This window comes from Gossypium hirsutum, chromosome A12 (assembly GCF_007990345.1).
Source record: "Gossypium hirsutum isolate 1008001.06 chromosome A12, Gossypium_hirsutum_v2.1, whole genome shotgun sequence".
Taxonomy (NCBI): Eukaryota; Viridiplantae; Streptophyta; class Magnoliopsida; order Malvales; family Malvaceae; genus Gossypium; species Gossypium hirsutum.
The window spans coordinates 53,470,668-53,480,895 of record NC_053435.1 but is presented as its reverse complement, the minus strand read 5'-3'; the positions used below and the strand labels follow the sequence as shown (position 1 = coordinate 53,480,895).

The 10,228-nt window shown below is 35.0% G+C and overlaps 1 non-coding gene across 1 annotated transcript; it reads left to right on the top strand.

Annotated features, from left to right (window-relative positions):
• Positions 1–1,192: 1,192 nt before the first annotated feature.
• On the top strand, positions 1,193–1,299 carry LOC121211939 (small nucleolar RNA R71). The gene has a single exon (XR_005907155.1). It is a non-coding gene; the product is annotated as a small nucleolar RNA R71 (small nucleolar RNA).
• Positions 1,300–10,228: the final 8,929 nt, after the last annotated feature.

Genomic DNA, 10,228 nt, shown 5'->3' with positions numbered 1-10,228 from the left:
GATACTAGCCCCTAGATCAGCCAATGCATAATTAACGTCTAAACTACCAATTAAACAAGGAATCGTAAAAATCCCTGGATATTTTAGTTTGTTGGGTAGTTTATTTTGGAGAATGGCCGAGCAAACTGGGTTCAACTCCATATGCGATGCCTCGTCCAACTTTTGCTTATTTGCTAAAAGCTCCTTTAAAAATTTCATTGCGTTTGGCATTTGCGATAGAGCTTCAATAAACGGTAAGTTAATATGTATTTTTTTTAAGAGTTTAAGGAATTTACCAAATTGTTCATCTGAGCAGTCTTTCCTTGTCGCGTTGGGGTATGTCACACGAGGTTTATATTCGATAGTCACTGGTTTGTTTTTATTATAATCTACCTCACCTTGACCTTTGCTTACCACAGTTTCGTGCCTCGGTTCTAGTTCAGGCTCAACGACTCCTTCGTCATCTTGAATATTAACTGCATTGTGTTGTTCCCTTGGGTTAGGTTCAATATTACTTGGCAAACTTCCTTGTGGTTGTTCAGAGATTAGTTTGGAAAGCTGGCCTATCTGAGTCTCAAGCCCTTGGATCGACGCTTGTTGATTCTTAAGTGTTGTCTTGGTGTTCTGAAAATGGGTTTATGACACTGATATGAACTTTGAGAGCATCTCTTCAAGATTTGGCTTCTTTTCCTGTTGGTAGGGTGGTTGTTGGTAGCCCGGAGGATGTTGTGGTCTTTGATTTCCTTGAGCGCCCCACGAGAAATTGGGGTGGTTCCTCCAACCTGCATTATAAGTGTTACTATATGGATTGTTTTGAGGTCGAGGATTATTAACCATGTAGTTTAATTGCTCGTTATCCATGTTGTGGCCATAAGGTTGGTATTCCGAATGGTTTGTTCCACCGCTACTTGCTTCGCACTACATTACTGGGTAAACCTGTGAAGAATTAAGAAAACCATCAATCTTTTTATTTAAGAGTTCTACCTGATTAGAGAGCATGGTGACGGAATCGATGTTATAAACGTCGGCTATTTTCATTGGCTTTGTCCTCATGACTTGCCATTGATAGTTATTCAATGACATCTCCTCTATAAACTCAGAGGCATCTTCCGGGGTTTTATTATTGATGGTTCCGCCCGCAGCTGCGTCAACCATTTGTCGAGTCGAAGGATTCATACCATTATGAAATGTTTGTAGTTGGAGCCAAAGCGGTAACCCATGGTGAGGGCACTTTCTCAGAAGGTCCTTGTATCTCTCCCATGCATCGTAGACTGTTTCTAAATCCATCTACACAAAAGAAGAGATATCATTACGTAATTTAGCCGTTTTAGCCAGCGAAAAATATTTTAGTAAAAAATTTTCAGTCATTTGTTCCCAAGTAGTAATTGATCCTCGTGGTAACGAGTTCAACCACTGTTTAGCTTTGTTCCTCAATGAAAAGGGAAACAACCGAAGATGAATGGCATTATCAAAAATGCCATTGATTTTAAATGTATCGCATAGTTCTAAAAAGTTGGCTAAATGAGCGTTGGGATCCTCATCCTGCAAACCATCAAACTAAACAAATTGTTGTATCATTTGAATAGTGTTAGGTTTTAATTCAAAAGTATTTGCAGCTACAGCAGGTCTAACTATGCTTGATTCAGTTCCTGTTAAAGAGGGTTTAGCATAATCATACATAGTGCGTGGAGCAAGATTTTGATTAACCGCAATTGTAGGAGGTAGCTGATTGCCTTGGTTTTCAGCCATCTCTTCGGTTGGGGGTTGAGTATCGTATTCTTGCTCGTTCTCCGTGTATCTTAATTTTCGCCTTATTTCTCTTTGGTTACTACATACTATGCGATCGACTTCTTCGTCAAAAAGTAATGTTCCCGACGGGTTTCTTCTAGTCATAAACTATGAAAACCTGCCAAGAGAAGGAAAAAGTAAGTTAATAAATAATAATTAAATTAAATTAAATTGCAAGAAAAATAAATGGCTAAAGTAATAAAAATTAAGCGTTCCTAATATCTTAGTTCCCCGGCAACGGCGCCAAAAACTTGATCGCATTATTTCGTGATAGATTTTAAATATTTATAATTACTCGTTCTTGAACTAACTATTATCGCGATGTAGGAAAGTGTACCTATCGAACAGTCGTATAGTTTTAGCAAGATCGGATTGTCGAACCCAAAGGAACTAAAAGTACTAGTAATGATTGTCTTTTTATTATCTAGCCTAAGAATAATGGGGTTTTGATTTAATTAACTAATTATCTAAACTAAGAACTCACAGGGAAAAGAATCGGGGAATTGCTTTTGGGAAAAATCGATTGACTTAAGACAATACCTAAGGAAAATCCACCTAGACATTACTTGTTATTTTGGCTCTGAATCAGACGATTTATTCATTCAACTTGTTCCGTAGAGATCCCTAAGTTATGTTATTATCCCTATTCAAGACTAATAACATCTAATCCCTAGATTGATTAACCGAGACTTTTCTCTAATTAACACTCTAGGGTTGCATTAACTCGATCTATGGATCCCCTTATTAGGTTTCACCCTAATTCAGAAAAATCTTGTCACCCTATGTCTAGGCGCGCAGTCAACTCCGATTAATTATGATAAATGTACTCTTAGCTAGGGTCTATTCCTCCTCTGAATAAGAGCTTATCTGGAATTAGTATCTTGGGATATCAAAACAAGAATTAAGAACAAGTTAAATATTTATCATACAATTCAGAAAATAATAATAAGATTCGTCTTAAGTTTCATTCCCCTTAGGTATTTAGGGGATTTAGCTCATAACTAAATAAGAAAACATCTTAGAAAAATAAAGAATACAAAACATAAAGAAAACCCAAAACTCCTAAAGGGGAATTGAGGAGAGATCTTCAGTCTTGATGATGAATCCAGGTTCTGAGATGAATCAATCGGCTTCCTTGGAGTAATTTCTTACTCTCTACTCTATGTGTCCCCTTTTCTTCTCTTCTAGGATGTATTTATAGGCTTTGGAATGCCTAGAAGCCCTCAAAATTAGCCTTTTCCGAATTGGCCTCAACTTGGGCTCGGTAGGGACACGCCTGTGCCACACACCCGTGTTCGATTACTTCAGGCCGTGTTCGAGCCTACCAAATTTACACAGCCGTGTGGTCTGCCCGTTTGAGGGGGTCCAGGTCGTGTTGATTTCGTACTTTCGCCTATTTTCTCTATTTTTGGCCCGTTTCTCGTTCATTTCGCTCTCCTATGCTCTCCTAAGTATAAAACATGAAATTAAAGCATTAGGACCATCAAATTCACCAATTCTAATGAGAAATCATCCATAAAATGAATTAAACATGGGGTAAAAATATGTATAATTTGCGGTTTATCAAATACCACTTAAGCACAATCAAAATTCTTTAACGCAATACTCTAAAAATATCAATACAATATCCTAAAATGCAACTAAAATCACTTAAGTACAATCAATTAAATAAGTCTAAAGGCATGAAATATAAGTCTTTTCAAGAGTTATCAAATAGTGATGAAGGGTCTCCTTTTGTAACGAGTAGTTTAAAACTACTTTGGCAAAATACAGCATAAGACACCGAATGAAAACGGCCTATCACCTGCAAGCTAATGGCCAAGTAGAAGTGACTAACCTTGAAATTAAATAGATTATAAAGAAAACATTGAACCCAAGTTGGAAGGATTGGGCAGCAAAGCTAGAAAATGCATTATGGGCTTACAAAATAGCGTATAAGACTACTCTAGGTATGTTCCCATACAAGCTAGTTTACAAAAAGAATTGTTACTTACTAATTGAATTGGAGAAGAATGCGTATTGGGCAATCAAAGAATAATATTTGGATTCAGAATTAGCTAAGATAGAAAGATTATTCCAACTACAAGAATTGGAAGAATTTTGCTTTATGGCCTACGAAAACATTAAAATGTATGAGGAGAGGAGTAGACTTTAACATGATGCAAATATTTGAAAACGTGAATTTCTGCCTAGACAAAAAGTTCTACTGTTCAACTCGAGACTAAAATTATTTCCTGGAAAGCTTAAATGATAATGGGCAGGCCAGTACACTATACACCAAGTGACACCTCATGGAGTAATAGAGCTGATCGAAAAATGAGGGTAGCTTTTTCTTGTAATTTAGGGGGAGCAACAGACACAGTAGTTGATAAAAAAATTTACAATGCAACACACTATGGGATTTAGAAGGAAATAAGAGGATATTGAAAAATGAAAAGGGTGATAATGAATAAAATGACCAAATTGTTGATTTTGCAAAGTAATCAAACATAATGGGATCTAGCCTGCATGTCGCGACACCCATACTGCACCTCGTAACACCAAACAAAATTCAGAATAGGGAAACTACTCTCAACGTCGCGACACCATGAAGGGATGTCACGACACCCTTATGTAACTCTACTTTTTGAACTAACAGTAACTGCTGACATTTTTTTAGTTTAATTATACTAGGTTTCTAGTTCTTTCACTTTTTGCAAAGTAGATATAAAGTATAACTCTTGAATATATTATTCTTTTCTTCTACAACATAAATAGGTCATTTCCATCCTTTTATTTTTATGACTAACAGAAAAAAATATCAAATTGCACACATAGAAAACTATACAATGAAGTTTAGCAAAAATAGATTATGGAATGGCCAGTTTCAGTGTAAGCGCTTCAAGTCTATCTATTGAATTCTCGGAAAGTGACATGAAAAAATACCTACATCAACTATAGTCGTATACCTTCATCCAAGAGCAAGGATTTGATCCTCTAATAAGGAATTGTAAAGGCATTTGAGAGAACGCGACAGAAAGAGAATGGACCAATTTTTGTTTGTCATCTAAAGAGCCTACAATAATTCCTAAAGTGCAGGAATTTTATCTAGCATTGAAACAAAATTAGGCAACCAGACCATTCTACGAGATGTGGTCTTTTGTGATTGTCAGAGGGATTAATCTTCCGATAACTGAGATGTGTATTTGTTAATTTTATGATACACTATTTTATTATCGCGACTATTTTTATGAAATAGTTCTAGAGGAATTCAAAAATATAGACACGGAAGAAATACTAAGATTCTTAATAGAAGGGAAAGTGATGTGGACATACCAAACATGAACAGCAATACCTGAAACAGTCAATCAAGAGTTAATTACACCAAAAGCTAAGATGCGGATGAAATTTGTCTTTTCAAGAATATGGCCTACAAAGATATGTCTGAGATCAGTCCAATCTATTCTATCATAACATATGGGATACTCTAGAAGAAAAAAATATGTATTGGTATATGGATATACAAGAATATGGTTGAATGCACAAGAAATCTGGGAAAGGAAATATTTTTCCTTTATTTAATTATAGAATTGCGTAAAAGAGCAGGAGTCCCTATCGAGTGGTTGGATAGAACCATGAATCCTCTAAGGAATTGCTTGGGGATGACATATTAAAGAAGTCTATTATTCTACAAAAAAAAAACAAAAAGAGGAAAAGAGGATTTCAAGATGATGATGAATAATATTTCAAGTTAATTTAGTAGAATTTTAATTTTAGGAGTAAATGGATTTAGGAAAATTTAATTAGTTTCTATTATTTGGGATTTGTACTTCTTTTCAAATTGTTGAATTATAATTCTATATTTATTTTTTATATATCCTTGCATATAAAGAATATCCCAGGAATAAACAAGGATGAAGCACCCACCAATAACCTATGGGACGATCACGATCAATCGGGTAACTACCTTACTTTATTTTTAGGCTACACATTGAGAAAAATGTGTTAACTAAAGTGTAGGGGGCTAACATAGAAAATTTGTTTCAATTTTGATACTTCTCTTTCTATTTTTCTTGTCAATAGTGTGCTTGAGCTTGTAAAAATACAAGTGATTTGTTAGGAGCGTGTACATAGCTTGCGTGTGTCTACAAATAAATTTGGCATGATGATAGGTGATTTTAATTTTTTTTTATTAGACTACTAAGTTTTTGATAACTTTTCAAAGGAGTTATAATTCAAGTATCTAGATTGAATTAATTATTTGTAGTTAAGTAAATATGTTTGCATTTTTAGATATTTTTAAAACATTGCATAACAAAACTTGGATTGTGCTATAACTATTATTATCTGTTACTTTTATTATTAGGTAAGAAAGGTGTGTTGGTTGTGGTTGGCAGCAAGTGCAAGATGAAGAAAAGAAGAGAAAAAATAGTAGGAAAATTAAGGAAGTGAAATCTTGCCAGGCAGAATGTTGGTTAGATTGCCAACAAGAATGTCGTGGCAATTCCAGGAAGATGACGCAACACTCAATCCACGTTACTTTCAGCTAATTGTACTTGTACTAGATAAACCACCGTGAAAAAGAGGAAGCAAAAGGTATGTGTTGAGAGGGAGGGACATATCCTATAAAGAAGGAAAGAGAAAAGAGAAGAAAGGGAGAATCTGATGAGAGAAAAAAGAATTAGAAAATAGTTTTTGCTCTCTGCATCAGGTTCTCGTGAAAAAATCTTAGAGAAAGAGAGGAGAGGATAGTAGCTTACAAAGTAGAAGAATTATAGAGGTAAGGAAGGGGAAGAGAAATCTTCCCTTGGTTTTGCATCAAATCTCATTATTAGAGTGAAAGTTAGAGTAGCGAAAGCTTCCTAAAAGTCTGTATTTATTTTCTAATTTAAACTTTGTGATTCATAAACTTAAATGATGAAGTTGAATGGTTTTGTTTTGGATTTGAGTGTCCAACTCATGAGCTAAATCTCATTGGGTTGGAATTATTTAGACGAATTTTTATTAACTTGAATGCCCATGGTTTGATTTTGAGTAGAATACTATTTCATTTGATTTGTGATTATTTTAAATGCATGCCTAGAAAGATTAAATAGTTTGGATTATAATTGGTTGATACAAGCAAGTACTCGAAAGACACTCTAGACGTAGAAGTTGTGATCTGTACAGGGAAAGTAAGAACAATCTAGATATCATTCTTGAGTTCTATAGACATAAAAAAAACTCAGAATGACAGCTCAAAGTCTAGCTTTCCAAAGAAGCAGGCTGCAATAGTGGGTCCCTGAGCAGTAGAATGGCCAAGATTTTGCCTTGGCATTATTCTGATATAAAAATAAGCCCAAGTAATTCCAACCTTTATCATTCAACAGTACAAACTCTTTCCCACTTATTCTTTGGGAATTTCCACAACATTTTAATTGCCCTAGCATATTTTCATCCATAATTTATTTTATTAATCCATTCATTATATTTCTTCATCAATTAGTCATCTGTTTGTTTTGCGTAGTTTAATTAGTTTACTTCATGGTAATAGCATAACCAGATATTTTAATCAATTCTTATCCCTATGGAGACGATACTCACTCATCACTTTATTACTTGATTCGATATGTATACTTGTACAATCACATTAGACATTCACAAGCGACAAGTTTTTGGCTCTGTTGTCGGTGATCAGTAATTTTGGTGAAAATTTGGCGTGTTATTAGCTCTTTAAATTTTATTAGTTTGGCTTAATTAGTTTTTTCAATTTTTTGTTTCTTTAGATTTTTTTTTGTGCATAAGTAGAGACATTTCAGCAATTTAAGAGTATTCCTTTGATCCAGAATTTGAGAGAACCTTGAGAAGAAGGAGAAAAAGTTGCGAAAAATAGAAAGAATTAGAAATGATCAAGTTAGAGAAGAGCCAGCACATAAAAAATGAAGGGATGTTGATATTCCTCAAATAATAGATGATAGAGACAAACCCATCAAAGAACGCATAGTGCTGATCTTAGATAATCTAAATCCAAGAATTGTTAGGCCACATATTCAAGGTCAACATTTTGAGTTAAAGCTGGTGATGTTTCAAATATTACAAACTGTAGGGCAGTTTAGTCAATTACCTACTAAGGATCCAAAGTTGCACTTAAGACTCTTTTCAGAAGTCTGCAATTCATTCAAGCTGCAGAGTGTTCCTAAAGATGCCTTAAAACTGAAGTTATTCCCTTATTCATTGCGAGAACGTGCTAGAGCATGGTTAAATGAATTGCCGTCAGGTATGGTGGCATCTTGGAATGAACTTTTTCAGAGGTTTCTACTGAGATTTAATCCTCCAAACATGAATGTCAAACTGAGGAATGATATTATGTGTCCTTTCGGCAATATGAGGATGAAACATTATATGAATCAACGATTCAAGGAGTTAATTAGAAAATGCCCAATGCATGGATTTCAACATTCGACACAAATGGAAATGTTTTACAATGGATTGAATACCCATACAAGGATGGTGGTTGACGCATCTGCCAATGGGACTTTGCTCGATAAATCATATAATGAGGTATATGAAATTCTGGAGAGGACAGCAAACAAAAATTATCAATACCCTATTACTAGAATAATGACTGGCAAAAGAGTTTTTGGAGCAATAGAACTTGATGTGATTACTTACCCAATATCTTAAGTATCACCTTTAACAAATATAATTAAAACACTTAAAAGACCAGCTGCAGTGCAAGAAATAAAAGCAGCTGAGTTAGCATGTGTTTATTGCAGAGAAGAACATGTTTTTTTATGAATGCCCATCGAATCCAACCTCAGTTTATTATATGGGAAATTTTAATCGCAGCAACAATAACCAATATGCCAACACATGTAATCTGGGGTGGAAGCAACATCCCAACTTCAGTTGGAGTAATCCAGGGGTGGGAAATTCTAGCAATGCTATTCGACAGAATGTTGCAAGTGTACCACCTAGATACAATCAACTCATGCCATGACAAAATGTTTGGCAAAATTCATCTTCGAGTTCTTCATTGATGGAAGATCTATTGAAGGAGTACATGTCCAAGAATGATACTATCATTCAAAGTTAAGTTGCCTCTTTAAGAGATTTAGAGAATCAAGTGGGGCAAATTATCAAAGCATTAAGCTCAAGACCGTAACGAGCACTATCGAGTGATACTGAAAATTCACAATCTCCAGGAAAGGAACAATGTAAAACCATTATGGTCAGAAGTGGTACACAACTATCAGGACTAGCTAATGACACCACTATTGAAGAATGTAGTTCAGATTTCACAAATTAGAATAATTTAAAACCAGTAGTGGAGGAGGCTACAAAGGAAAAGAATAACCAGAAAAATGTTGAAGCAAATTCATCTTGCATTGCCAATAAAAACTCCATTGTAAAACAACCTCAATAAATGGAAGGAAGGCCACCACCACCTTTTCCTCAGCGTTTCCAAAAATCTAAGCAAGATTTCCAATTCAAGAAATTCTTGGATGTCATGAAGCAATTACAAATCAACATATCTTTGGTGGAAGCATTGGAATAAATTCCTAACTATGTGAAATTCATAAAAGATATCTTATCAAAGAAGAGAAGGTTAGGGGAATTCGAACCTGTTGCTCTCACTGAAGGATGCACAGCAATATTGATAAACAAATTGCCACAAAAACTAAAGGATCCAAGGATTTTTACTATACCTTGCTCTATTGAAATCCATTATGTTGGCAAAGAATTATGTGATTTAATAGGCCATTTTGTTTGGAAAAAGGGAAGGCTGGGATTACTAAGATTCTTTCCTCATAACACAATAATGACATGGAAAAATCTTAATTAATCTATTATTCATATTAAATCTAAGGTAGTTTGCTTCTTTCAAGAGTCAGACTTCAAGCTACCCTACCTAAGGTTTTGCATGTCTACAAGCCTTAAGAAGGATACTCAGCACTGTTTCTTCCTTTCTTTGTACAAAGCGCAACTCTATATCTAGAGTGCTACAAGTATTCTCTTGAATACTCGCTTGTATCATTCGATCACAAACCAACTCATCTAACCTTTTTAGAATTAAATCAAGTTTATGGACATACCATACATTCAGCTATGTCTACCTGTTACATGCATGCATTTTAAAATAGCGCAAATTGAATGAAACAATAAATTTAATCAAGATAATGCCTTGGTCAATAAAGGAACTAAAGATTCATCCAGTAATCCCAACCCGGTGAGATTAGCTCATGAGTTGGAAATTAAAATCCAACAGGAAAGCATCATTCAACAAGATATCTCCATAGTTAAAGTTCACAGAAATCAATTAAGTAATGAAGGAAGAACTTCAAGAAGCTTTCGCTAATCCATCCCTCAACTCCAATACTACAATATATTGCGAAGCCCCAGGTTGAATGCTTCTCGTTCCCCAAGTTGAATGGTTCTCCTTCTTCCTTGTGTTGTTTCTCTATTCCTTAGTTGCTACCCTCTTTCCTTGCGTCTCTAGATC